The following is a 27609-nucleotide window of genomic DNA, read 5'->3' as shown; positions in this document are numbered from 1 at the left end:
TTTTTGATACTTAATGGATCGGATTACATTTTTTATTTTTCGCCGATATCCGATCCAGTAATTTAGGTCAGTATCGGACCGATACCGATACGTAATATCGGATCGGTCCATCTCTAGTTCTGAACATCTGGAAACACTGATTATTAATAAACCAACTAACTTTCATAATAGGAGGTATTAATGCTATACTCAAACCCTGTATTTAACAATGTTTTGGGAAAAAATTAAATTCCTTTTGGAAACGATATAAAAGGTGTTTTTACGTTTGTTTGTTCATTTTTTTTTGTAAGCTGACTGCTAACACTTGAGAGAACAATTTTCAGGTATATTTGGTATAGTTTTAGGATTGGGGGTATTTAACCTTGTCTTAGTGTGAATCAGTAACTGAACATTTAAAAAGAGAATAGAATTCAATTCAATTCAATTTTATTTATATAGCGCCAAATCACAACAACAGTCGCCTCAAGGCGCTTTATATTATACAGTAGATTACACAGTACAGTACAATAGAATTCACCAAATTGTTTTCTTACTGTACAATTTAATTTGAAGAACTGTTAAAATGTTTGAATGAAAACCTCATTTTTAGTAATTTAATAGTAATTCACAAAACCTGAATAAGGCTTTGTGACTGGTCAGGTGGTGTGCTACTGCGTCTGCTTGGACATGTTCAAGCAACTTATGAAACTGTTTTTCAGATATAGAATGAATGGGATATTACAGCAATTGAAGCCCTAATATTGCTGTGCACAAACAAACAAAAAAGGCTGTGATGGAAAATTCAACAAAGCCTAACATTTGAATGCATTTTCAAATCTTATATTCTTTTATGTTATTTGTTAGCACATTTAGCAAGCTTAAACCCAAATCATGTTTGGTGTAATACTGGCACATGCATTAATAGATGCCGCGTCTCTTTTATTTACTGAAATGAAGCATTTATCTAAAAATTCCTGTTATTTCAATGAGATTGTTTTCTTTATGTTAGAATTCTGTATATATCACTGAGCTAGAGAAGATTCTTGTCGCAGGAAGAAGCTCTTCCTCAGACGCGGAGTGTGAATTTAGCTCATTCCATATTTCATTGACTCAATTTGCAGCATATCCACTCAATACTGAGAATAGCAGCAGTAAATCCACTTTTCCATTTCACTCAAAACTCTAAGCCCTGTGGTAAAGACCATTCTCTGTCCTCCTTTTGATTTGACATTTCATTTTATTATTTTTTTGCCACTGGGCTCTGTGAGCTGTGATGGCAGGGCGACATGGAGGGCTAATACTGGCACAAAGTGGCCCTCGAGTGCATCAATGGCCAAAGCTCAAAGCAGAGTAGCTGCTGCGGTCAAGGTTATGATGCAGGGAAAACCATTTGCCTTGTATTTCTGTGCTCGCAGCCACCGTGGAGCAATTTCAGGGCAGTGTTGCCGTGTCCCAGACCTCTAACATGTCGTTTAAATTCTGACTGGGAAATCAGATTGGTCAAAAAGATTCAGATTGACTGTTAATGTTGCAAATTCACAGGTCTAGGCTGACAGGATCAGTGCAAAGTGGCTCACATTTTGATTAAGATCATGCAGCTTAATTTGATTTACTGTTGTTTCATTCATCAAGTTCGGAGCTTTTTTCACTGCTTCAAAGTCTCTAATTAACCAGATACAGAAGAGAAAAAGAAAAAACACTCTTCAAAGTGAGTATCTTTAATTAATACGGAAAAATTAGGAAAGAGGGACCAGGAGCTTTATTGATCTTTTACCAGCTTTAATTAACTGAGTGAGTTATTACACTCCTTAAAGCTTCTTGTTTATATAGAGTAACAGGTGATTTGATTCTTAGGAAATGCAGAGGTTTGGTGTGGCAGAAGATCCTAGAAATAGGGCGAGACAGAGAGATGAAAACAGAAAAGGTGAGTCAAGTCTCATTTTTGATCACTTTTTGGAGCGTGTCCACAGGAGAAGTAGCATGGGTGGCACTGACATCCAGAGGTCCTTATCAGTGCCACTAGACAAGAGTAAGGTATATCTTAAAACAACCTCACCACAACTACAACCATCACCATTGGATCAAATCAGGGTCAGGGCCAGGGATTGACTCCAACTTAATACATTTACCCTAATATTTTACTTAAGTGCTTAAGTTTAACCTACTATTTCGATGTTATATACTACTGTGCTCCACTATATTATACTTCTACTTTGAAAACATCAAACTTCAAAAGAGACATCATTAACATCGAAGCGAAAGCCTTCTCTGTACAAAACAGCATTTTGTTATGAAGCTTTTTGTCTTTTTGCATCCATCCTGTAAATTACTGCAGTCTTGTGACTGCACTTGACTGTTGTCTTTGGAAACGGGCTTAACGCTGCTTGACTACAAGTCGATGAAAACCTATAGCATTTGTTGATCTCATTAACAAAGGTTTGAACTCTTCAAGCTCAGAAGGCAGCAGATTTTTCTGGATGGCTGCATCAGCTCTTAGTAAATGAACCTGTAGTGTTTGACGCAAGACTCATGGGAGACTAGTGTGGCAGTTAAGCTGCCGCTGGCTCTGCTTTCATTACTATGTGATTAGTCACATACTGCCAACACTAACATACTCATACTCATAGCTAAGCTGGAAAACTAGATCTCTGATTTACCAGTCTCTGACTAATAGATTTTGCAGCCACCTTCATGTAACCTTTTAGCAGGACATCTGATGTTATGGCACATTTAAGTGAAGCCAGGTAAAGGAAAACTATTGGGCATACTAAATGTATAGTATATATTTAATTTTATAATTGCTACACTTAGGAAAACCAAAGAATTCCAAGCTGAAGATCAGTTGAGATACTCTTCATGCAGCTGGTAAATCAGTGACTGATACTGTATGCTCCTCATATGGTTCCTGCTGAGATTCTCCCCTGTTTTAGGAGCTGGCCTGCTGAGAGTTTTGCTAAACCAGAACCATAAAGACAGCTGGACTCAGTGAGGGGTTCCTGACAAGCTGGAGCAAAACCATACCTTAGCTATTCATGTTCACTGAATTTTGTCTCCTTTTAGGGAGTTCAGTGAGTGAAAACATTGGGTAAACTGTAATTATACCAATCAGCCAGTAAATATGAGAAAGCATCAGAGCTAAGTGTGTTTAAGAACTTTTTCAATGAGGTATTTTTGACATTTTCCTATAAATTAATTCTTATGCAACAGCTTAGAAGTGAAGTAGTGCCGTCGGGATGTTGCTGAGATCAAGTAATTTTGTGGGCTGTGGGAAGTTCCAGAAAGTTCAACAGGAAACAGTCGAAATTCAGACAGTTTTTTTCTCATACACACATATGGCACCATTTAACTGTGACATCCTGTCACCAACACCCTCATAGTTCCATCCAATCTTTATTGGGGTTTTTTTCTTCTTCCAGTTATGAAAAGCAAAGACCAGTCCCTGAGGAGTGCTGGTTTGGAGATGATGAACTCAGTTTATAATCTCCTAATGATCCTTTCATATTTTGTCTTCTCTACCTTCTTAAATTTTCCAACTCATTTAGATCTAATGTGCAGTTACACAGTGTGGGATGTTTTTTTTCTGACCAAACAGGTAATTAAAGTGTGGATAGGTGACTCATTGATCAAATCCAGTAGAAGTACTCTGTCAGGCCAGAGTAAATCTAGTTGGCAAGCCTGGTTTCTCATAACTACACCAGAGACTCGATTAACGTGACTCACTCACAAATATGACAGTATTCACCTTTGCATGACTAATTTCAGATTTTCATTTACTTGCTAATGCATAAAGGTTTTCAACCACCCTGCTCCAGAAGGCAACAGACCAGTCAGTTCTATGTCTGTTGCTAATTTAAATATTGCACATCTTATTATTTCCTCCATTTTAAGATATTGCTTTTTCACTAACAGCACATACCTGTATAATTTAGTACACTATAAGTCTGCTGTCAGTTCTTCTGTCCACAAGTGAGAGAACCATGAGAAACATCTGCATTCATTATACATAAAGAGGATTTGTGGTAATACTTCCAGCAAGTAAGCTCAGCTGCTGCTATTGCTTGCATTGATAACAACAATGATACAAATCATAGCAAGACACCTGGTAAAAGATGGTAAGTAAAAATAAATATTATGGAGTGTATTTTTAGATTTAGTTCTTAGAGACAACTAACCTGCCTCTAACCCCATAGCTTCTACCTGGCATATAGCCTAAGTAAGTAGAACCAGTGCATATTTTCTTAGCACTTTATGAAGCTCCCATACAATTGCAAGTGACAGTTTGTGCTAAATAATCCAGAAGCAGTAGCAAAACCTGCAGACACAGATAATATTATAAATGAAATGTGATGGAACAGTTTCATAAAAGTGCATTTATGAAAAAATACCATATTCTCACTCTGGAATTTACATCACAATGTATTCTTGTATATTAAAAAACTTACTTGTGGATAACATCACTACACAAAAGGAAATGAGAGAGCCGTAGTTTGATATGCATGGATCAGAACATTAAAACCACTGACAGGTAAGGTGAATAACAATAAGCATTTCACTTCAGTGAAGTATTCTCCTGGAAAACTGTGGGTCCTGAATGTTACCCTGACACATATCACCTGCCTAAAAATGGCAATGGCACTTCATGCAAGACATAGCTCCCCTCCGCACTCCAAATACTGCTTGGAAGCTGCACAGCAAAGAGTCAGAGAATTTTATTTGGCCTCCAAAACTAAGCTAGCAGTGTTGGGGTTGTTATTCAAGATAAGTAATGTATTACCCATTTCTCGTTCCTTTTCTTGAAAGTAATGCAGTACATTACTTAATTACTTGTTGGAGAAAGTAATTCATTGCACTATACTACTTTGTTGTTACTCCATAAAGTGACCTGAAACGGCTTGTGTCATAATTACCAGGTAACAATAAAAACCTTAAGCTACAGTCCCACACACCAACACACATCCTTGCTCAGGGTCTGGCTGCTGCAAAAACTCAATCTTACTAAGTATATTTGTTCTAGTCAAAAATACTTTATCACACTTAAAATAAGATACAATCAGCTACAGAGTAACAGAGTAACTTGTTCCACTGGCAGATTTTTTTCACTTAATACAAGATATTTTTGCTTGAAAATAAAAATATAAAAAAGATGCACTGTCTAAAAACAAGTTCATATATCTCACTGAAATGTTACTCTGTAGCTTTGCATTAGCATGCTGCCTTTGCAGATGTTTGCAAAGAGCAAAAATTGTGTTACCAGTATAATGTTTCTGTCCTGGACGCAGTTTCCACTTTATCATCATGCTCTTATCCTTTTGTGCAATAAATGTCCACAACTCCACTCCTCAAAAGCTGTATCCCCATACCCTGCCACCATTTTCTTTCTCCTGCACACAAACTGAAATAAGCTGATTGAAGTCCGAGTGTGCAGAAAGGAAAAAAAGGATGATTTTCTTTCTTTCTGTCTGCTTTAGTGCAGATAACTGAAGAACCTCCGTAACATAGGGAACAACAGTATCATAACCATAGTTAGTAAATTTTGTACAGTAAAGTGTTACATTACTGCATTACAGTAAAGTGTTACTTTCTAACTTTGTTACTTTGTAATGCATTACACCCAGCACTGTAGACTACCTATAAAAGATGAATATAGCTTCCAGGAAGAGTCATGGAATAGCAGAAATGCTTTATACCTGTATTTTTTCTACCAGCAACTGAAAAGAAGTCAGATTTACTTGTTTTGTGACCACAGTAAACTGTTTTCAATTGGTTGTCGCTAGTTTTAGGTTCTATTTAATGATGTTTATAATCGTCATTAGTCAAAAAGGATGCCAAGACATTGCATCCTTTAGGACCTATCTTGTAAATTACAAGTTGCTATCATGTGATCGTGCAGTGTCCTCAGTTCCTCTATCCCTTACTGCCTTTGCACTCGAGTGTGCACGAAATCTGGAAGTTTTTGGATGCAAAGATTTTGTGGAACAAACATATATATATATATATATACACATATATATATATATATATATATATATATATATATATATATATATATGTTAGCCAACTAACGGAGTTGCAGAAAGGTGCGACAAAGAAGGTGCATAAGAAATACAGCAAGCTGTCCATACCTGAGGCCTTGAAACTGCCAAGCAAAGACTCACAGCCTTGGCCACCCGCTTGAGGACGTACACCAGAGAGAGAGAAGGCAGGAGAATAAACCAGCTGTTCTTCACAGAACCAGCAAAGGTGTACTCTCAGTGGCAAGGGAACAATAACAGAACAGCACCACCAAGGCTGGAGACGGAGCAATACTGGAAGAGCATATGGGAGAAGGACGCAACCCATAACGGCAATGCTCAGTGGCTAGTGGATCTGAGGGCAGACCATAGCGACCTCCTGAACAGGGTCCAGTAACCATCACAGTGGCAGATATCCAAGAAAGGGTCTCCAGTATGAAGAGTTGGACAGCACCAGGGCCCCGACATGGTTCACGCCTACTGGCTGAAGAAGCTGACTGCACTCCACGAGCGCCTGGCAGCACAAATGAACCAGCTGCTAGTTAACGAGAGACACCCGAATGGCTAACCGAAGGTCGGACGGTCCTGATCCCCAAGGACCCCAAGAAGGGACCGGTCCCATCCAACTACCGACCAATAACCTGCCTCGGTACTACATGGAAGCTCCTGTCAGGCATCATATCGGCTAAGATGAACAGGCACATGGGTCAATACATGAGCGGGGCACAGAAAGGGATTGGCAAGAATACCAGAGGCGCAAAACACCAGCTACTGGTAGACAGAACGGTCAGCCGAGACTGCAAGACCAGACTGACCAACCTGTGCACTGCCTGGATTGATTACAAGAAGGCCTATGACTCAATGCCCCACAGCTGGATACTGGAATGCCTAGAATTGTACAAGATCAACAGGACCCTAAGAGCCTTCATCAGGAACTCAATGGGGATGTGGCGTACAACACTAGAGGCCAACTCCAAGCCCATAGCACAAGTCACCATCAAGTGCGGGATCTACCAAGGAGATGCTCTGTCCCCACTGCTGTTCTGCATAGGCCTGAACCCCTCAGTGAGATCATTAACAAGACTGGCTACGGATACCGACTACGAAACGGAGCGGTTGTCAGCCACCTCCTGTACATGGATGACATCAAGCTGTATGCCAAGAGTGAACGAGACATCGATTCACTGATACACACTACCAGGCTATACAGCAATGACATTGGAATGTCGTTCGGACTGGAGAAGTGTAGTCGGATGGTAACAAAAGAGGGAAGGTAGTCAGAACTGAGGGGATTGAACTACCAGAAGGCAACATTGCAGACATAGAGGACAGTTACAAGTACCTGGGGATCCCGCAAGCGAATGGGAACCATGAAGAGGGCGCTAGGAAAGCTGCAACCACCAAGTACCTGCAAAGGGTCAGGCAAGTCCTGAGGAGTCAGCTGAACGGTAAGAACAAGATCCGGGCCATCAACACCTCGCCCTGCCCGTGATCAGGTACCCTGCTGGGGTAATAGGCTGGCCAAAGGAGGAGATAGAAGCCACTGACATAAAGACAAGAAAGCTCCTTACCATGCATGGAGGGTTTCACCCCAAGTCCAGCACCCTGAGGCTGTACGCTAAGCGGAAGGAAGGGGCCGGGGACTGGTGAGTGTCAGCACCACAGTCCAGGATGAGACAAGAAACATCCACGAATACATCACAAAGATGGCCCCAACTGACAGCGTGCTCAGTGAATACCTCAGGCAGCAGAAACCCAAGAAAGAGGAGGAAGGCGAGGAACCATCATGGAAGGACAGGCCCCTGCACGGTATGTACCACCGGCAGATAGAGGAGGTGGCTGATATCCAGAAATCCTACCAGTGGCTGGACAAAGCTGGACTGAAAGACAGCACAGAGGCACTAATCATGGCAGCACAAGAACAAGCTCTGAGTACAAGATCCATAGAGGCTGGGGTCTATCACACCAGGCAAGACCCCAGGTGCAGGCTGTGTAAAGATGCCCCAGAGACAATCCAGCACATAACAGCAGGGTGCAAGATGCTAGCAGGCAAGGCATACATGGAGCGCCATAACCAAGTGGCCGGCATAGTGTACAGGAACATCTGTGCCGAGTATAACCTGGAAGTCCCGAGGTCAAAATGGGAGATGCCCCAAGGGTGGTGGAGAATGACCGAGCTAAGATCCTGTGGGACTTCCAGATGCAGACGGACAAAATGGTGGTGGCTAACCAACCGGACATAGTGGTGGTAGACAAACAGAAGAAGACGGCTGTAGTGATCGATGTAGCGGTTCCGAATGACAGCAATATCAGGAAGAAGGAACACGAGAAGCTGGAGAAATACCAAGGGCTCAGAGAAGAGCTCGAGAGGATGTGGAGGGTGAAGGTGACGGTGGTCCCCGTGGTAATCGGAGCACTAGGTGCGGTGACTCCCAAGCTAGGCGAGTGGCTCCAGCAGATCCCGGGAACAACATCGGAGATCTCTGTCCAGAAGAGCGCAGTCCTGGGAACAGCTAAGAAGAGCGCAGTCCTGGGAACAGCTAAGATACTGCGCAGGACCCTCAAGCTCCCAGGCCTCTGGTAGAGGACCCGAGCTTGAAGGATAAACCGCCCGCAGGGGCGTGCTGGGTGTTTTTTTTTTTATATATATACAGTATATATATATGTATATATCTACACAGAACAGTACTGCTAGTATTAGTATTGCATAATCATAGTTTTGCATATATTGTTGTGTGTGTGTGGTAAACTTTAGCCTATCCTAATTCACAGATTACACTGACCTGTGTTGATATTAGGGAGCAGGTGGAAGGGAGCCTGGAGAGGTGGAGATATGTACTGGAGAGAAGAGGAATGAATGTCAATAGAAGCAAGAAGCCAGGTAGTGATGATAGATGAGTTTAGATACCTGGGGTTAACCATCCAAATCAACAGGCAGTGCACAAGAGGGAGAGCAAGCAAGCAGCTGTGGAGAGAGTGGAGATGAGTGTCAGGGTGATTTGTGACAGAAAGAAAGCAGCAAAAGTCAAAGGGAAGGTTTAGAGTCGGACTTGGTTGTACTAACAAAAAGACAGGAGGGTGCGCTGGAGGCTGATTTTGCTCGGGAGTGACGACCAAGATGGACAAGATCGTAAATAAGTACATCAGAGCAGCAGCACAGGTGCAAAGTTAGAGAGACAAGGCTGAAATTGTTTGAATATGTACAAAGAAAAGATACACTGGATGAATATTATGATAAAACCACCAGATAAGAAGAAAAGAGGAACTTTCAAATGCCCAAAAATCCTCATCAAAGACCACTCAAATGATTAGCCACACAACAGGCCATATTTTGGACAGACAATTGCTGTGGTTGCTCTCCAAAAGGCAAAAAACCTTGAGACACTATCCACAACACCAGGTATAACAACTACGTCATTTACATTAAAAAAATCATTAGATAACTGTGTCAATTGGTCTTTATTGTGGCATGTGAAAATGGTGTAATGGAATTCTGAGTGGATTCGCCACTGCATGCCACACAAAGCATTTTCCACTCTGTTTACTATCCACAGATGCTCCTGTGAGCAACACTGTAGCTTAGAGCGGTCCAAACCACCGAGGACTCCTCCATTACACGTGTTGAAGTCCAGTATATGATAACCTCCCCATGCTCCACCTGACCCTCTCTGCTCCACAGATTGGTTATTGATCCTGCTTTCTTTACGCATATTGCACTGTGCACTTTTTCTCTTAGCCCAGCCTTTTATGTGGAGACGGTCGAGCCGTTGCGCGGTGTCTTGTTGCAGGAAAAATGCTGAACGGCACTGAACTACAGTATGTCATCCACCCCAGCTCGCTCCCTCGCAATAAATAATGATGGTTGCAGAGCCCTGTCAATTTAGCTTTGTAGAGCAATATTTTCGAAAGCATTTATTTTTCCAATTCAATAGATCCTCATATTTCATTACCTGAAGCAGCAATTTTTTTCCCGTGCCCTTCTTATCTGAAAACGAGAGCGTGGACATGTGGCTTTAATCCAGAGCACACCAAAACACAATCAATAAACATGATAAAGAGACTCTCGTCAATCGATACCACTTTTCCTCAGCATCAATCAGAACATAGCAGCTCTGTCTTACCAATTTTTTTCTTCCACATAAATTATCTTATTCTTATGCATTTGATTTCCATGTGTGAACAATAGAATTCAATAGAATGCATTAAAAGCCACACTTCCAAAGCATACACTGTGCAGCTTTGGAGTTATAGTGCATACTTCTGTTTTATTACACTGATGGCAAGGCTGCATAATATTTTTAGCATTTCAAACTTTATTTATAGCACAACATCTATTACTATAATTATCATTCCCCAGCACCTTTCTGCAGTGCTAAGCCTTTGGATGGAGTGTACCTCTATTATGTGTTCTCCCTCTAATGATCAGTGTCTGTACCCAAAATGAGCTATGAGACTGTATGTGTGGGAGTATACTTGCATTTCAGTATCACCCTGCTGCACAGTAGTCACAGCATTCATTAAAACTGGGGACGAAGTAGACGGTGATTTGATGTGCAGGTGGCTCGTTCTCTGGCAAAGTGAAATTAAATTCTTTGCTGATTTTTATCACTGAACGTGTCATGGTAAGTAGCTCGAGTTTGATATGCATATAATCATTTTTAATAAGGAAGTGTTGAAAGCAGATGTCTTATGCTATGGCCTCGCTGCTAAGGATTTTTAGGCAGAGCGCAAAGGGGAAAAAAACAAATCACAAATGTAATCAACAGTCGAGAGGCAAAAAGGTCTTCGGATATGCTTCACGTCCTCCGATAATGAGTGAACACAGATTCTACTGAGGGTTACGATATCACCTTGCAAATGTGGGCGGTTTTTTTTGTTTTTTTTTTGCTTTGTTTTGAGTGTGGATACTCATATATCATTCAGCCATCCCCTCTGACAGGCAGCCAGCTGTGTCCGTGTCAGTATTCTGTCAGTACAGCATTTCTCTTCAATCAATCATCTGATTACCCATTCCAGCATTTCCAAGATGAAAATGACGCAGTGGATTACACTGGAATCGATGACTGTGGTAGAATTAGCCAGTGCTGAAGGGGTCCCCGCGACTGGTCTGGCAACAGTGGCTTATAACAAAAACATAACTGGACCGCTACAACACTTCACCGTGTCCCCACATCCACACCCTTCACCCCTTTCTCTATTTGCTGGCACCTCACTAGGAACGTCCGTTATGAGGTGAGGCTGCGCCTTGTGTCTTTCGCTGTAGTACAGCAAAATCAATGATTCGTAAACAGAGCCCGGTGACCTGAGACGCAGCGCTCCTCGCCGGGTGTCAGATAAAGACCCCTGTCACTGCGTTCGATGCAATTATATACAGCCAAACGATCACCAAAGTCATTCACTTCAACCAAAATGTGTGACATAAAAAATAGACACCCAGGAGCCTCCACAGTGTTCAGTAATTACTTGATCTTGCTATTCACAGCTTTTGGTAACACACAGGCGGTAAGCCACCCAGGCCCCCATAGGGTAAATGATAACTCTACAGCATAGTGTGGAGTTTCATACTGAGCGGCCACGGTGCTTCGTCTCTCCTACTAGTGACTCTCAAAAGTCCTTCGCTCATCCTAACTTACCCTAACTGACAGGACTATGAACACACACACCCATACACACTCTCTCTCTCTCTAAGACCCTGGAGGAGCAGGGGTCTGGCAAATGCTGCTCTATGTTGAAAGGGATTAGAAAGATTTGTTAGTGCTCAAGCTGACTCCTTCATGTCAGGATTGCAGCGGTAGCTCGAGGGCTGTGGTCCGTCTCTGTCTCTCACTCTCTCTCTCTTTTTTAAAAGGGCGCAAGCAATATTTTTTTTTTTCGTCTTTTCTTAGCTGTCCTGCTGAGGCTAATGTGAGGCAGAGAAGCAGGCTTTCAAAACCTGAAATACCTCCTGGGCCTGACATTCTTGTGGCACTGCACGGCTGTATTTTCTCTTATTGGTGGATTATTTTCTCTGTGGGGTTACAATGCCATTAAAACACTTTTCTTCCTGTAAAGTGGCTGCACAGACTGAAAATGGTCTGTTCTGTTCTCACTGTATTCTTCCCTGAGGAACTTTGCATCCAATTATACTCAAGGCATAAACTGTACAGTGCAGTGTACAGAAAGTTTTAGATCGCACATTTTCAGTTTGACACAGCCTCGAAAAGTAGTCAAAAAAAGCTGTGATTGAAAACACCGCTATTCCCAGAAGACACGCGGGATCTTATGAATGAAGCAAGAAAAATGTAATCTGTTTGAGAGTTCCAAAACGCGACATTTATCCTGACTGAGGTGCTCTGGTGTAACCTAAATCAAATGATTATATGTGCATCCAAGAAAACCTATTTGTTTCCCTCCATTCTAATGGTCCTACCCGTGGCTCTTTCCAGCCCTGTGATCACAACCTTCAATTTCATAGTTGGCTCTGGGAGATGGCACAGGTTGTATGAATAGCATGGGTCAGGCACATCCCATCCAGCGTTTCATTATTCATTGTTCTCATTTTCTGTGAGAGATTCATTTCTTTCAGGAAGTCATCTAGAAAAGCATCGAATGCCTATTTCCTGCTGGCCGGTGTGAGCGGAGGCTGTGGAACAGCAGGGGTGGGGGGTTATGGAAATCCAGCAAATTGAGCTGACAGAAAAAAAAAAGCTGCCCCTACACAAATTGCATGGATTTTCTGGTGATAAGAATCACAGCATGTTTTTGTTGACCACAGCTGTTCATTTGTACATTCATCTCTAATACCTGAGAAAATGCCCATTTTTATATTTGTGAGAAGAACCTGAATAGGGTTAGTAATAATATCAGCTTGGTCAGCATGCTCGTTTTCTTATTGCCTGATAGCTGAATACTATGGCTGATTTGTTGCTTATGCATGCTTGTCTTCAGTAAGACTGATGCAATGTGGGGACATGGAGGTCTTATGACAACACAAGAACACATGAGCAGACAGAATATATATATATATACATATATATTTGCACATATATACAATATGCATAATGTCATATCATATATATCACATTTCGTGATTTTGTGCTGCCCCGTCTTTGTCTGTGTTAACTGCATTTCTTCCTGGCTTACAAAGTGTTTCTCAGACACACAGACACACATATTACCACTTTGAACTTGACCTTCCACGTCTGATCACGTTGTACCTTTTAACCCCTGATACATATATATTGTAACTGTCTGCCAGGATTGCCACATCTATCACAACTGCAGTCTTCTGCTTCTTGTTAACGACAACTATGTCTGGTTGGTTGGCTGGCAGCTGGTTGTCTGTCTGGATCCTGAAGTCCAACAGGACCCTAGCCTGCTCATTCTCAACCACCTTTGGCGGTGTCTCCCGTTGGGAGCTTGGGACTTGTAATCCATATGTTCCCTTGGTTGTCATGGCTGTCCATGACAGTTCCTCCGTCTGTCCTTGCACACTGTCTTCAGCTGCCTTTTCTCTTGGAGCAGCTTATCTTAGAGGGGCATTTTCCATGTTTCCTCTTGAGTTGTGTCTCTGACACTCATTAATCATCGCTCTACTTCTCTCTGTTCCTGGTACAGGTGCAGCGTGCTGGACAGGTGCAGCGTGCATCTATGTCCTCTGTGTCAACCATTCGGACACACATATCCAATCTAAATGGCATCTTGATGTCCTAACTGTAGATCCTGGTGAGGTGGAACAGACAGTCATTCACCCCTGGCATACAGGTTGATGCCATCCATGGACAGGAGGCGGCTGATGGTGGCTCCACTCCAGAATCTATATCTGCTCTTAGTCATGAGCTGGCTTGAGACTGGCTTGATGGTGACTTGTTGGGTTGCCTTTAAGTTGACCTCCAGTTTTGTTTTCCAAAGTTCCTGATGAATGTTATTAGCCCACAATGCTTGGCTTTGTCCAGTGCCAAGCATTCCAGTATCCATATGTGGGGCAATAAGTCACAGGCTTTCAATAGTTAATCCAGTAGGTGCTCAGGTTGGTCAGACTGGTTTTAGAGTCCCAATGTACTGTTTTATCAACCAGGACATGGTTTGACCCTTAGGTGTTATTTCCAGTCTTAGCTGTGCTCATGTGTTGACTCATGAACCTACTCAGCTTGATTGCTTAGTTCAGTGGTGTTATACCCTTGTGGGGATTTTTCATGATAAGGATTCTTCTGTCGTGTTTTAGCCAGTCAGGCGATCATGGAGTGTTTTTAGCTTCTTCAGGCAGTAGGCATGGATTGTGTCAGGGCCTTATGCTCTTCATTCTCACTGTACAATCTCTGTTTTTGTGATCTGGACTGTTTCTTGTTCTGGGAGGTTGATGTGGTCTGCTGTTAGGTCGACCAGCTACTTGATGTTGTTGTTGTGTGACATCTTTTTCCTCCCAGATGTTCTTCCAGTATTGCTCCATCTCTGCTCTGAGTGGGTCTACCCTTGTATTTTTTTTTCTTGCAGCTGAGAACACCCTGGTTGGATATTTGGAGACTCTGTTTTACTGGTATATCTCTTTTGCCATTAAGTACCTCTGTTAGCTGACTAGCATCCTTCTAGGTTCTCTGATTTTGGATTCCAGCCTTTCTCTCCACAGGGGGCTTTCACTACATCCATCCTCTATTTTATACCCAAGTGCTTCTAGGATTACTGTGCCAGTGGTTTATATGAACTCCTTGGTTATAGTGATACTGGTATAGAGGGTGGTGCGTAGAACAGTTTTCACATCTGCAAGCGTTTCCTCTCTATGAACTTTGTCAGCGAGCCTTTGTTTGTGTGACTGCTTTGTGTCTGGCTGCAATCATCATCCTCAGTAGATGCATCTCTCCTTGCAGGTGGTCAGGCATGATCTAACTCAGTTACACTGCTCTCTTCTACCTCGAGTCGGCTCAGTATGTTTCTTCAGAAAACTTGATATTTTTTCTGATAAAACTTTTTTGGAGTTATTTCACATTTAATTCTTTAATTTAATTCTGGCACGGTATCTATCTATTTTACTGCTTCCAAATTCAGATAAAACTAAAGTTATTGTACTTGGCCCTTAAAATATTAGAAACATGATGTCTAACCAGATACTTGATCTGGATGGCATTACCATGGCCTCCAGTAACACTGTGAGGACACCGAGTCATTTTTAACCTGTAAATTCTTGTTAAATCCAGAATTACATTTAAACTCAGACTGCTGGCTTACTTTTGATTCCTACTATATTTAAAAGTAGAGGCTTCAGCTTTCAGGTCCATCTTCTGCAGAACCAACTTTGCATTTAATCATTAGTTACTGTTAATCTGTGGCTCTCTTCTTCCTCTCTTCTGTAGGAGGTTGCTTCCTGTTAAAGGGAGTTTTCCTTTCCCACTGTCACCAACTGCTTGCTCATAGGGGTCATCTGATTTTGGGGGTTTTCTCTGTATTATTGTAGGATCTTTACCTCACAATATAAATCGCCTTGAGGTGACTGTTATTGTGATTTGATGCTATATAACTAAATTAAACTGAACTGATATGAATAGGATTGCTCCCTGTACATCGCATTCTGACCACTTGCACCATGTTCTCTGTGTTTTCACTACAGATCTCAGTTTTGTGTAATTCAATTCAATTCCATTTTCAATTCAATTTTATTTATATAGCGCCAAATCACAACAGAAGTCACCTCAAGGCGCTTTATATTGTACAGTAGATAGCACAATAATACATACAGAGAAAAACCCAACAATCATATGACCCCCTATGAGCAAGCACTTTGGCGACAGTGGGAAGGAAAACTCCCTTTAACAGGAAGAAACCTCCGCAGAACCAGGCTCAGGGAGGGGGGGCCATCTGCTGCGACCGGTTGGGGTGAGAGAAGGAAGACAGGATAAAAGACATGCTGTGGAAGAGAGACAGAGATTAATAACAGATATGATTCGATGCAGAGAGGTCTAATAGTGAGTGAGAAAGGTGACTGGAAAGGAAAAACTCAATGCATCATGGGAATCCCCGGCAGCCTACGTCTATTGCAGCATAACTAAGGGAGGATTCAGGGTCACCTGGTCCAGCCCTAACTATATGCTTTAGCAAAAAGGAAAGTTTTAAGCCTAATCTTGAAAGTAGAGATAGTGTCTGTCTCCTGAATCCAAACTGGAAGCTGGTTCCACAGAAGAGGGGCCTGAAAACTGAAGGCTCTCCCTCCCATTCTACTTTTAAATACTCTAAGAATAGCAAGTAGGCCTGCAGAGCGAGAGCGAAGTGCTCTAATAGGGTGATATGGTACTACAAGGTCATTAAGATAAGATGGGGCCTGATTATTTAAGACCTTGTATGTGAGGAGCAGGATTTTGAATTCAATTCTGGATTTAACAGGAAGCCAATGAAGGGAAGCCAAAACAGGAGAAATCTGCTCTCTCTTTCTAGTCCCTGTCAGTACTCTTGTTGCAGCATTTTGGATCAGCTGAAGGCTTTTCAGCGAGTTTTTAGGACATCCTGATAATAATGAATTACAGTAGTCCAGCCTGGAAGTAATAAATGCATGAACTAGTTTTTCAGCATCACTCTGAGACAGGATATTTCTAACTTTAGAGATGTTGCGCAAATGGAAGGAAGCAGTCTTAGATATTTGTTTAATATGTGCGTTGAAGGACATGTCCTGGTCAAAAATAACTCCAAGGTTCCTCACAGCGTTACTGGAGGCCAAGGTAATGCCATCCAGAGTAAGAATCTGGTTAGATACCATATTTCTAAGATTTTCAGGGCCGAGTACAATAACCTCAGTTTTATCTGAATTAAGAAGCAGAAAGTTAGCGGCCATCCAGGTCTTTATGTCTTTAAGACATTCCTGCAGTTTAACTAATTGGTGTGTGTTACCAGGCTTCATGGATAGATAGATCTGCGTGTCATCTGCATAGCAGTGAAAATTTATGCTATGTCTTCTAATGATGCTGCCTAAGGGAAGCATGTATAATGTAAACAGAATTGGTCCTAGCACTGAACCCTGTGGAACACCATAATTGACCTTAGTGTGTGAAGAGGACTCTCCATTTACATGTACAAATTGGAGTCTATTAGATAGATATGATACAAACCACTGCAGTGCAGTACCTGTAATACCTACAGCATGCTCTAATCGCTCTAATAGGATATTATGGTCAACAGTATCGAACAAGTCCACTGTCAGAGGCCATAAGAAGCAAACATCAGTTTCATCTGAATTTGTTTTTGTGAACAGTCACTCCCACTAATGAGAGCCTGGTCTCTGGTTACGACCAAGCACTTTAGTAAAAGAATCCAATTTCTGGGCCTTAAATTGCCATTTCAGGTGAAAAGCAGGACCAGGAGGATTCACATCCTTTCTTTCTTGACATTTTGCGCTGTGAATCTGTCCCTCAGGTTAAGATTGTCACACATACTCTGTCTGGGGAGAACATTCAGCAGATTTGATTGGAATTGTGATGCCTTCTAGTGTGCCATTGTGTGCTGGCATAAATCCCTTTTTTGCCCATATTACTGCATTTCTCACCTGCCACTAGTTCCCTTTGCCAGATTTTCCTCCCTTTAACTTTGTCCACTTCCAAAAAATAAAAACATCAAGTTGAAGGAATGTTTTGTCACACAAGATAAAATACCCGTGTACTTGTTCTCCATAATAGAAGTACAAGTACACATGGCTATAACGGGAATTCTTCCTCTAATAAATGGCAGCCATGCTGAAAATGGTGCAGAGGTATAAAAAATGGTCTTGAAGTGGAGATAAGCCAAAGTAAGGTATGGTTTTTGATTTTTTTCCCTGAAACTTTGCAGCCACCCCTCATATGCTTTGCTTTCTGCACAGCTTTTTAGTGTCACTGAAGCAAATCAAACCTCAGTAGAGCCAGCTTCTACCGTTTGTGACTAAAAAAAGGACAGGAAATGGAAAAGAAAATGAAAGAATGATGGCGAGAAACAGCTGATACTTGAGCTGTCATGCTGCAGGACACATTCCTGAGGGGTGTATTGATCTGTCAAAATTGAGTGACTACTTCACTTCCTTTGATCTACAGAACATGACACATTCTGGATGGGCAGACGGGGCAGATGAGAGATATTGTGGTGCCATTACCTGCATCAAAGTGAAGTTGTAGGGACGGTAATGTGGTGACTTGCAGGTAAGTGATACCCCGTAAGAGCCAGCTTCTGGTCAGTGAACTAGACAACAGCATGGATCTGATATCAATCAAAGTCACATTGAAAACAATCATCTGATATGATACACCTCGCGTAGACCGCAGGAGGGATCCGAGGAAGGGGCTACTGACAAGCCCTCTGGTATGAGACGCGGTGTGGGATCCATTATCACTTCTCCCCTTCAGAAGATGTCACCTGCCATTTTACACTACTCATGGTATTGATCATTTTGCACCACATTTAGAGGAAATTCCACCCAAGGTGACACTAGAAAACACCAGAGAGAGGGTAGGACTTAATCTTCTCCTTTGCAAATGAGCTCTTAGATGAGTTAATTTAATCCCTGGACTAAACAAATTAGAGTAAGGATGTATCATGTTCTCTGCCAAGTTCTAATGGCCTCATCTTTTGAAGTGCCATGTGAGAATGGGAGAGTCCCTCAGCAGCGCCTCATAAAACGCATCCACACACAAAAACAGGTAAGTTGCTTTCTCCTCCATTAGTTACACAGCTGGAGACATTATGAATAGAAAGAAATAGCTGGAAAGTGTCTAAGCGTAAACACACTCTGTGCTTGTTTGTATAATGCATAACTACATACTGTAAAGTTCATTTTACGTAGTGGTAAATAGGCATTTTGGGCACTATAAGCAGTCGCACAATGTGTTGGGATTCCTCCAGCACTCACTGATGTTAGCTATAAAAGTTAACTCTCGCACCTACAAAACATTTTCTGGTGATAATATGAAAATATGCTAATGTTTTTAAAGATTTTTGTCCATTTTTAAACAAAGGATGCTGCCATATTTTGCTTTTTGACCTTTCACGGCCAGATTGAAATTGTGAAATATAACTTTCCAGCAAATGTAAATATCCAGAACCATTATTAAATCCACATTTTTATTTGCCCTTCGGTTTATCAGTACAGCACTCTCATCAAACTTAAACATGTGTGCAATAGCTATAAATGATAACAAGCATAGACTTGTGTCTGTATCAGTTAGCTCCAGACACAATATTATATATAACAAAATACTTACTTTTAAAAGCCACAGCTTATAAATAGGGGCTCAAACATCAGATAATATACATCAAATACATGCATGCACTATGATACTAACCTAAATTACTAAAATATCCTGAGATGCCCAAAAGATTCTAACTTATAAACAACACTAATCCAATATGTCGAGACAGTGGCACATAAAAATAGAAGTCCAACCCTATCATAAAGGGCAATTACAAGTTTTTAAAAGAGCTTTGCCACATAGGGTTCAAAATCAAACATTGTGATCCTCACCAATAAATTCTTGCTGTGATCACATATATTTCTGTAACAGGTTAATCTAATGGATTTCTATCCTAAATCCAGTAATAACATGTCAGTTATTAGTCAAATAGTTATACTGTGATTCTGTGAGGTCTAGTCACACTGACCTGGAGACCAGTAAGTCACTCACAGGTAACCATCAGTTCCTAGTGAACAATACGTATTCCCTGTCTCCTGGTTGCTGGTAATCAGGAGATGCAGTTGGTTGCAAAGAGGCATTTGCTGCTGTGATTGGTTGTTATTCATATGCTGCGGTAACACATAGATAGTTTTGTAGACGCAAACTTGACTGCAAACAAGTAGGATCTTTACCTTACAATATAAACTATGAATACAATTCATACAATTTAGTATTAAGGTGAAAATGTTCACCCTCATCCTAAGTTTGCCTTATGACAGATGCTGGTTTCACCAGTGAGGCAAAACTTATTTTGAAGACAAACATTCTCAGTTTCTGGTTTGCGATGCACTATTTCATGTTTTCCTGGCACTTGGTGGTTTATTATAGAGTGTTTGCAGACAAGATGATGTTTTCTGTCACGGTGCGGTACGCCGGTGTGTTTGTGAAACGGACCCAAAACCCGACACTACAGAGATGAACCTAAGTTTTAACCAAAAGCGAGCAGTTTATTAGCTGGAATCCAAAACAGAAAAACAAGGTGAGATGAAACAAGGTGCGACTATGATAAAACCTGAACTGGGATAAACTAAACTCAACATGAAAACATTGACATGACATTAATCTGAACAGGCACCTGTGAAAACTATGACTCGAAACATGAACCTGAACAGACATGTGAAAACAATCCTGAAACTTACTGTGACATGACACGAGATAAGCAGACAGACCAACACGGAACAGAGGAAGACAGAGGAGTTAAATACACAGAAGGGTAATAAGGGAAGTGGAAACACCTGCGAAAACACAGCTGATACAAATAATCATGACGCCACAGGGAAACGTAAAACTAAGCACAATGAACATAGAAACAAGACCTTCAAAATAAAACAGGAAACATGGAGATACATGAACTGGGACATGCAAGCTTGACACAAGAGACAGAGGGAGTGAGAGAGGGAGAGGGACACAGAAGAGAGAGACACAAGGGGAACTTACATAGACGTGAAAGCACAGAAAAAACAAACCAGACTAAAACTCAACCAAGACAAACTAATAATAATAATAATGATAACAATCTACAGCTACAACTTTTGCATGGAAAAACAAACATGACGGTGCTGCCTGCTGAGGTGAATAAGAATAACTTAAAATAGCTTTTTGATTAAGAGTTTGATTAACAGTTGCTTGTGTTAGCTTGAAACTGACAACATCACCCTCTTGTCCAGAAGTCATCACTTCTGTATCCATAAAAACAACCTGGCAGTAGCCAAAAGCACCAAATATCCGGGTGGTGCAGTAGTTAACACCGTTACTTCATAGCAGCAAGGTTTATACATATACACTAGATTTTGTAATGCAGTTGAAATTCTTGTTTTCGATGTACAAAGCATTGATTCTTGTGAACATGGATCAGACGCTGCATAATAAAAAGTAGCAAACTGGTATAAAAAAGGAATTAAGAAGCTATAAGAAGATTAACTTGCACTGCTTTTGATGATAGTTCTTCACAAAGTTCATGATAACTAAAGCATTAAGAATATCCTTTTTACAAAAAATATCAGCGAGCGTGTTGTTTCTGCTGTATTTGTGGAAAAAAGTATCTTCAATGGAACAAAGTTCTTTGTTGGGATATTTCATTTTTACCTGACTGAGAACGTGTTTGAAGAACATTTTTGTTCAATATCAATTCTGTTTCCAGACATTTTTTTTTCAAATGGGCTGCTTTAAGGGACCAACAACAACGCAGAGGGAGGGGCCCACAGGGGAGGAAAACATTTAATTAGAAATCAATGTAGTGTAGCAAACTGGGGTACAAAACAACTGTGCAGCACTGTCATACATAGATTCTGTTTAAAACCCTCATTAATCTTTCAAAAAGTGCTTTTCTACTCTCCCAGAGTACTCAAAGCACTGTATACAACATGCCTCATTCACCCATTCACACAAGCAGTTCAAAACACAAGTGCAAACTAATGTACATTCATACTCCGATGAATGCATCGGAGGGCAACTTGGGGTTAGTATCTTGCCCAAGGATATTTGACATGCAGACTGGAGAAGCCAAGGATCGAACCATCAGTAGCTGATCTGCTCTACCACCTGAGCCACAGCCACCCTAGATTTATATATAGCTTTTGATTATCCGGTCTTTAAGTGATGACGTGATGAATCCTGGTTCCGGGCCCAAACTACTCTGTGTTTAATAAGGCTGTTGTGTATTTAACATGTTTTAATGATTTGTATCTTGTTCTATTTAATCTCAACAAGCCCCTAAAAACAGTCAGTGATCACTGCTGGCCTCTCTGTTTTTATTACCGTTAATCACTTTAGAGCTCAGTTTTTAAAACCTGATGATGTAACTACAGCTCAGCCCATGCAGCAGTTTATTAATGACTAACCTCATATTGTGGAGGGATTATCTCAGTTGTTCTCCTGACTGAAGTTTGCTCTGTTTACAGCATCCTGCCATGCGATTGCATTTGTCCCGAACCATCGGGAACCCTCACATTAACTTTTATCGAGTGGAAAAAAGTTAGTATTCCTCCAGCTTCACTGTCTTTATATTATGCTAACATAGCTGTGTCACTAGCGATCACGTACCACATCATTATATACCAGCTAGCCAAACTTCAGTAACCCTACAAACGTCACTGCTGTTTAGTTTCCTGTCTTCATTTATGTTGCAAGTGATAGCAGAGTTGTGCGTTTTAATTTGTCTCAGAAATCGCTCAGTCAGAACCTGGTATATTATATTTAGGTGGAAACTAGCGAGCTAACTCCCTGCTAACTTCTAACTCCGTTAAATTTCATAAATTCTGTTTTCATGGATGCCTGGATTTTAAACTTAATTGTTACACCTGGTAGAGCAGCAACGCTGATCATTTTATTACAGATGAAAGAATTTAGACAGTTTGTAACTCTCAGTGATGCCGCAGTGACTGTGTGAGTTTGGGCCCAGACACGGCTAATGACGTCAGACTTAATGACCAGATAACTGCTGATTCACTCACATGAATATCACTAAAAATAATATGAAATACTGCTGGGTACCCGTAGTATTGCAAAAAAGAATTAAGAACAATGATTACCTGAAAATCCTAAATAAACATCACTTCTTGCAAATTACAATATTTGCCCTCAAAATGTAGTAAATTAAAAGTTTTTAGAAATCATGTATTTCTAGCATGATGTAGATATACATTAAATAAATTGAAGTATAGTAATATTATACATGAGTTAAATACTTCATTAAATATAATTGATTACATTTACATTTAACCCCTTGTCTGGCACAATGCACCGGAAGATTAACTGGTAATGGGGCTTTATGGCCTGAGTTAGAGGTCATCAGATTTGTGCCAGTATTTGAACACATCTGGTGAACACATTTTTTAATTGTACCGTATATCACAAGTGCTATTCATAGTAATTTAAATCCCACAGTGTGGAAGGTCCACCTTTAGCTTTAGGCAAGCGTTCCCAAATAGACACTTCACACCTCAGCCGGCTCAAAATGTCATCGTCTGACAACTTTAAGCAGCTTTCAGTATCTTTTTCCTGAAATGAGCTGACACCTGTCGTCTTGATTAAAGAAATAAATCAGCCTCTCGTTTTCTAAAAATATGCCAAACGAATGTAACTGCTGCTTCCCAAGATCTATAATTAATGTGGTCACATCCAGTGTGAGGAGAGGAAATCTGATGTTCCCCTCTCCTCGCCTCCTTCTCTCCACAGCCGTCCACGGCAACCCAATAATACCCGAGAGAACAAAGCGAGCTGCAAAACCATAAATATGACCAGAGTATCAAAACTTTCAAATCTCTGCCATTACCGTTCTGACAGCTGCCCGCACTAATTAGCCATGAAAGGTCTCCCTCTTCCACTAACACTGCTGCTGTCAGAGTGTGCTCGCATGTGGCAGTTTGTGCCTCTTTATTGTAGGTAAAATGTAGGAAAAGGCACAAAGAATCAAATCTGGAGCCCAACCTCTGGACAGAGAGAGCGTGATAAACAGACGCAGCAGAAATTATCACATTTTTTATGGAGCGTCCGAAGCAGCAGTGGTTTGAGTAACCACTTTCTCTGTCGTCTATTGTAAATCTGCTCGTGTGACTCACTGTCAAGTCCAAGCAGGATGAAGGTGTATTATTTGTTTGGTTTGACTTTATCAAAGTGTCTCCCACTGTGACAGGTAGACCGTATCTCTTACAATTGTCACTGATGATAAATACAGCCCATTTAATCCCAGCCATCTCAGGGAAACAAGAGGAGGAAGACAAACGACGCCGGAGCTGGCTCACTCTGAGCCTGAAATCATCTCGTTGGTGGGGTACAGGTGGTGATTTACCTAACTCGATTTGTTCGTCAGAGCTCTAGACTGGTCTTGTTGGCGTCCAACTCAGAGACCACGGGAGGGGTGTGCGTGTGTGCCTCTTAAATAAGTCGCAACTCAGCTGCTCATCTTCCTGGACCCTGTGAAACCTCTCATTTTAAGAACTGTCACTTTCTATTAATACAGCCTGCAGACAATCCGATCAATTATGTAAATAGTGAATAATAGATTCAATTCAGCATGAATATCTCATAAGGGCGTCACGTTGACAGAGAGGCTTCTGTGTAACTCCTGTAGTCTGGTTTGCTACTATCAAAAGCTAATAAAAGAGTTTAGATAGCAACCTTTGATTTCTCCTGGGTGATGCAGTACAGCTGTCACAAGTCATAAGATGAATTTCAAGTGCCGACTGCTCTCTCAGTATTACAGTGAACGTTATCTAATGCATTTTTCTTTTAAAGCTAATGCGCTCTCTTCACTTTGGTTGTTGTCGTCTGGCTGTGTACCAGCTCTCGCTTCCATAATGTCAAGCTGCACACAACAGTCAGTGCAATTAATAGATGGGTGACTTAACGTCCCCCTCGGTCCTTTTATTATTCTCATGCATGTCCTCCCAGGCTTCGTGCTTTTAAACTTGGCACATTACAATGTGTTGACGAATCAACCTATGAGAGCTTAATGGTACACAACAAGATAATGTCACACACAACAATAATGTCAAGCACACTGAGAAATAGCAGTTCCACAGAGGGTTCTTGGATTATGAATATGTTCCTGCTGCAAAGAAAGCAAAATGCGTCTCAGGTGGTGATGATCAAAAGGAATTTGGCAGCCAAACAGATATGCCACAGCACCACAAATGACTTAAACAAGATGCAGATGCCAATTATACAATGCTAATTCCAAAGATTAAAGTAGCTCTAATGGCCGTTTTTACAAATAACAACGGACCAAATGGCCTGTAAACATGTCCCATAGTGGCAAACCCAAAGATAGTTAGCACCCAACTCTAAAGCTTTTAGATCATTGCTTTAGTTTCTGCTTTGGTTTGGCTTTGGTACTGAGTAGACAGATGCATTAGGCCAGTAAGTTCTAAAAGCACTAATATTGTGCTTTAATATCGACTGCTTCTACTTTTCTATTAGCTAAATGTGTGACTAAGGCTGCTTAACCCTCTAAGCCACAGATATTGAACTCCAGGCCTCGAGGGCCGGTATCCTGCAGGTTTTAGATGTGTCCTTGATCCAACACAGCTGATTTAAATGACTAAATTACCTCCTCAACATGTCTTGAAGTTCTCCAGAAGCCTGGTAATGAACTAATCATTTGATTCAGGTGTGTTGACCCAGGGTGATATCAAAAACCTGCAGGACACCGGGCCTCGAGGCCGGAGTTCGACACCCCTGCTCTAAGGTCTGAATCATCATCGGTGATGACCCCAATCCAAACCCTAACTCTAATCTTAGACAATCAGTGTATGTAATCTTTGTTTTTTATTAAATTATTCTTCAAGTTGTGGCAATCAAAAAATGGAGAAAACAATCGTTTTAAATGATGCAAATCAAACAAATATGTGCATCTTCAAACCAGTCTCACTCCTTTACTCAGTCATGCTGCTGGACACTGTTCCTCTGAGTTTAGATGTTGTTCTGGCGGACCAAGCCATGTTGCTATGCATTTAAGGAACTAGGGTAGGTTTCGGTTAGCTGGGTTGTGATCCGGCATTTTTCACAAAAGGTTTTGTCTGTCTTAAAAATATTGTTTTGGGGATGGTTTGCAGGCATCACAGTGTGCAGTGGGTAATACTGTTGCCTTACAGCAAGAAGATCCTGGGTTTGAACTCTGTTTGTTTGCATGTTTTCTCTGGATGCTCTGGCTTCCTCCGACCATCCACAGATGTGCAGTTAGTGGAGGTACGTTTGCTGGGATACTTTAGTTTTTCACTCTAACACTAAACTACTTATCAAGGCAAGCTGCCATGGAAAGTTTTTAAGAGATCATGTTCTGCAGCCAAACTCAGATACAAGTAGCTCCATTCCAGCTTTTTACAGTCGTAACAAGATTACTTCACAGGCTTAGTCACTGGCAGGGAGTGCAAACAGACACACTTTCAGCTTATTTGCAGGTGTATCACCTCAAGCTCTGATCTGGAAAGCTGCTGGTGTGCAAATGTCACTTCCTTCAAAGAAATCTCTCTCCAGTTCTAAACTGCACATGCTTCTTAAGTTGCTGATGTGATTTTGGTGGTGATTTGCGAAATATGGGTAAAGACTGAGCACAGGATCTTAATATTGCAGTCTAATTCATTATCCACCATTTAAAGCTGGATTCTTACTAACTCCCAATTGACTGCTGGACAAACAAGTCATTGCATGGTCTATATTGAAGGCGAACCTGTGCTCAAGATGTTTTAATAAAGCTATCTCAGGATTGAATATTAAATGTCAAAATATCATGCTGTTAAAGTCCCCAAGGGTGGTTGTGTTGACAACCTTTTTGGGGTTTTTTTACTTAACAGCATGGCCATATGGACAGGGTTGCTGGTCAGCCCATATTTTAGCTTAATACAAAAATATCTCAGCAGTTCTGGGATGGATTGCCACAAAATGTCATGCAGACATTCACTTGTCCCCAGATGATGAATTGAACAGACTTTCCCTGACGTGTCTGCTTGTGCCACCAGGAGGTACACATTTATGGTTTTTAGTGAAATATCAAAGGCCATTTGACACACATATTCAAAAACGCCAGAGGGTGAATCATTAAACCGGTGAGCAATTAACTTTAGATCCAGTGCCATCCTTAGGTCAGTGTTTTAATTGGTCCCACTTTGGTTTATATTTTTGTAGAACACAAAAGAACAATAAGGGGCTCAGAATCAAGACAGAGTGGCTCTTTTTCGCCCACTTTGATATCTATTTCTGAGAATATGCCAAATGTTCATCTTTGCCAACAGTAGAAAAGAAAAGTTGTTCCAACTTCTGGCAAAAATCTTAATGCAAATTGGACCATAACTTTTTTCTTATCCTACTAACATACAGACAAAATGAACCAATCAGCCGTACCTCCTTGGTCGAGTTAATGACACCGTCTTTGATTTTTCAGTGTTCTGATCTCGTTCAACAGCAGCACAGCGTCTTCTCCTTTCCTCTGGTTCAGGAGAAAGTCCAACGACATTAAGAACCTGTACGTTGAAATGTATTTGGACATGAGGTTTAACTTTTGATATTTGTTTTTCTCTACCCCCATTTAATCAAGATGTTTTGGTTTTTCCAGACAGACGCTCTTTTGGCTCAGTCACATGAGTAATTAAAGTACAGCAATCTCCCACAGCATCGCAGCGATCGCATCAAAGTTTTCCACATTTGGTGACGGACTGCGTTTACTTCCAGTGAACTTTGGTCACGCAGAGGTTAAAATTCAGTGCCCTCAGCAATTACTGTCTGATTCAGACAGACTGATGAAGGTTTGCAAATAATTGCCTTCTTATCCAAAAATGCAGTCAGATTGCCAACAATTTGAGCCACTCTAAAAGCACTAATATGAATATAGCCATAATACCATCAGCCAACCGTTTGACTCAAATGCTCTAATGAGTTGCACTCATTGGTCAGTGTTAAAATGACGTTAATGCCATGACCGCATTAACACAGCAAATCTCCATTAGCGAGTTAATGCGGATTGCCCC

At 41.2% G+C, this 27609-nt stretch overlaps 1 long non-coding RNA gene across 1 annotated transcript in view; it reads right to left on the bottom strand.

Annotated features, from left to right (window-relative positions):
* Positions 1-8925: 8925 nt before the first annotated feature.
* The window catches only part of LOC120435501, a 40383-nt gene continuing 21699 nt past the window's right edge, over positions 8926-27609 (bottom strand). The window contains exon 3 of the long non-coding RNA XR_005609777.1: positions 8926-8955. This is a non-coding gene — a long non-coding RNA (uncharacterized LOC120435501). The remainder of the gene's footprint in view (positions 8956-27609) is intronic.

This window comes from Oreochromis aureus, linkage group 22, assembly GCF_013358895.1.
Source record: "Oreochromis aureus strain Israel breed Guangdong linkage group 22, ZZ_aureus, whole genome shotgun sequence".
In the NCBI taxonomy this organism is placed as follows: Eukaryota; Metazoa; Chordata; class Actinopteri; order Cichliformes; family Cichlidae; genus Oreochromis; species Oreochromis aureus.
This window is presented reverse-complemented; position numbering and strand designations above follow the sequence as displayed.